The sequence below is a fragment of the Thamnophis sirtalis genome, unplaced genomic scaffold (assembly GCF_051295495.1).
Source record: "Thamnophis sirtalis isolate CommonGarterSnake01/CBP01778 unplaced genomic scaffold, rThaSir2_p1.2 scaffold_4, whole genome shotgun sequence".
Classification (NCBI taxonomy): Eukaryota; Metazoa; Chordata; class Lepidosauria; order Squamata; family Natricidae; genus Thamnophis; species Thamnophis sirtalis.
The window spans coordinates 43,937,326-43,940,766 of record NW_028261384.1 but is presented as its reverse complement, the minus strand read 5'-3'; positions in this window follow the sequence as shown (position 1 = coordinate 43,940,766).

Here is a 3,441-nt window from a genome sequence, read left to right as displayed (position 1 = left end):
TGATATCAATCTATAATTTTTATTTATAATAAATCAGAGTCTTCTTTAGGTATCAAAGTTATAATTGTCTCTATCCATGTTTTAGAAATCTTTACTTCAAACAATGCTTCATTGTAGATTTCAAGCATAAATGGACCTAAAATACATTATATTGTAGGTATTTACAAAATTCTGCCAGTAGGCTCTCTGGTCCTGGTAGGCACTTTTTGAGAAAGTTGTTTGGATACCCACTTTGCTGGAATGTGTTGGATAGCTGCTCTGTTTCCTTTTTCTGCGGTACAGTGTTGAAGTGAGTTTGTGTTCATTTAAAAAGTTCTTACACACAGCTTTTCTTGTAGGGGGTTAGATTGTTGCTTTGGTAGTGGAACATTTTGATTGGTATGGAAAGTTCATCTGTATACTTGTGTTTCTAGTTTATCATTATGGTCTCTGCTGATCAGGATGTCCAGAAAGGATAGGGGGTGTTGTTTTATCATTCTCTGGTAAACAGTATTCCTTTTAAGATGTTGGTGGTGGTTCTGTGGATGTTCTCTGATTTGCACTTTTTTTTTATTATAGTCAAGATGTCATCTAAATATCTGATCTACATTTTAGGTTGCATTTATGGAAGTGCTATGGTTTCTAGATATTGCATAATACTTTCATTATATATAAGTCTTGAAAGCAGGGAGCCCATAGGTGTACCTTTAATTTGTTGGTAAGTTTATCCAACAAATTGGAAGTATGTAGTTAGGCAGAGGTTTATGAGATCCATAATCCTGGATGTTTCAATCTTGAATTTGGTTAAATCAGATGTGCAGTGGAGCAATATGCTCATAGATTCTTTCATTAAGAATTCTTTGACTTTGACTAATTTCAGATCTATGGACATGTTTACTCTGTAAACCTAAACATCTTTTTATTAGGCTCTGCTTTTCATATTCTGTTAATATTTTCTTATCTCACTTACACCAGAGTTACTTATTAGTCAGAATTTCTTTATCTAAAATAAATGGCATTTTATTTTTTATACATAATATAAAATAAAATATCAATTTTCTTTTACCACACCACAAGGTGTATTCATTTATTTAATTAAGAACCAACTATTGAAAGAAATCAACATTTCTATCTTTTTATACATAAGCTATATCTCTGGCTTTCCTAATTGCAAGCACCTTCAAATACTCCTACCACTCCAGGTAGAAAATGGGAAGGGTTAGTGAACTTTTTAGGATAGTGTTTTCATGCTTTTCCTCTTATCTCCACAAGAGAAAAAACAACTCAAAGACAAAAAGAAGGTAGAAAATATTATGAGTTACAGCTAGACAGATAAATTCTCTAGTGTTATGGACCTAAGTTAATTAAAAGTGTTACAACTTTCTAAACACAAATCTTATTAACAGTAATTAATTAAATAGTTAACGAATAATCTTTTACAAGTAATACTTATCTAAAAATCAAACTACCCATAAGATATTGTGATTCTTTTAATATACTGTTGTACATATGCAACCCGTTTTAATCCCTGTGTAGTGGTAATTATTTTAAAAATGTCTTTAAGAATAAAACTTTCCACAAAAACAACATTTTAAAACTTGTGATTCAAAAATTAAAACAATAAAAATCAAGATAACCTCATCAATTTTTTGAACACCTGCAATAAAAAAAATTTGAACCCCCTCCAGTAGAATAGTTTTAAATCACCTACAGTACTATGATTATAGCACCCTTAGTAGCAACACATTATAGATAAACCTGTTTAAAACTTTGCAAAGAGTCAGAGAATTTAGCAAATCCATATAATGGAATGATTTAAAAATTCAAGATAATTTTTTATATTGTATTATGTTCCCCCAGGCTACAATTAAAGCTGAAACAGAATTATAAATGCATTTCTTACAGCTACCATAGGTTGTCGTGAATTTTTATGATTCTTAAAAGGGATACACACAGATTACAAGTATAACCACCTATAAAGCTGCACATTTACAACTTTTTGAAAATTTGGATCTATGAAATGCATTTTTACACAGGACACCCACTAAAACCAAGCGTATGTCTTAATTCACATGCATGAAATTGCATCTTTAAAAATTTAATCTGCAGCTTGTATTTATCTAAATTATACTATACAGGGATCTTCTGGTGGATTTACCAATAACACCAACAAATTCCAAATGTGTCTCTCGAGTTTCAGTGTAAATGCCAAGACTCAGATACCTCAAATTTTAAAGGAGGCATCCACAAACCACAATGTTTTTGATGCATTGCAAGGAATATATGTGATGTGTGATTGATATGATTTGCAAGGAATTAAAATTTAGGTCCATATTTTTACACTGGTTTATACTATAAAGTAACATTTTTGTACTATTATGATTCATTATAAATACATCTTTGGCTAAAGAGCTGACTTCTGTGGACTTTAAAGTTCCTGTTGGAAAAAATACAAAGCTTTGTTGTGTGGACATATTGTACATTTTTGTGCAATGGATGCTAAATCACAGAATCCATTATATTTATACCCATGTATACAAATACATTATGTTTGCGTAGTAAACTTGTGGGGAATATTTCCAAAAGTAAATTAGGATTTCATGATTTTATATCATAAAAATACAGATCTGAACTTTTACAGTGCAGTCAAAAAGACCATTGGGATATATTCATCATTACTTTGGGAAGGACCTAAACACCTAATTAAAATCATTTTAACCTTCCTGGATCTGACTACTGAGAACAATAAAAATATCAAAAATATTGGGTCATTTCAGTGTTGCTAAGAATGGAAGAAGATAAGTGCTACAGTAGTTCCATCTCAGATTTAGTATAAACGTAAATGGAAATATTAAAATGGTCGCAAAATCAAGAACTCCTTTAAGCTGAGGAGCAATAAAGAAACACTCTAATTGCTCGGATTTCAACACAAACCAACAAACGTGAAAGCCAATTTCAGTTCTAAGCACTAGGTTAGAAATAGGGAGATTGCAAGTTCTAGTCCAGCCTTAGGCATGAACTTTAGGTCACTCTTTACAACCCAATTCATTTCACAGGGTTGTTGTTTGTGGGGAAAATAGGACGAAGAAGGGTATTAGGTTGGAGTTATTTAGAAAGGCAAGATAAAAATGAATAAAATGAAGCAAGATGTACCTCAGCAGAAGTGGAGGGGGGGAGAACCAACCACGTAAAATTATTATTTTACAGACCATGATGTTAACAGCGCTATGAATGGCTTAATAAAATAATCAAACACCTTTATGGGATTAAAAACGAATGCGAGTATGAGAAAAGCCATGGTCCAAAGAATTCCCCCTCCCTCTCCGCCTCCCTCCCCCCCCTCGTTTAAAAGGCAGCTCTCATCCACTCCCGAAGCTCTGGGTGTGGCAAAGCCTCGGTCGCTCACCTCGGGGCGGGGTCTGGGCAACTTTCTGATAAGCGTCGGCTTAGGAGGCGCGCAGG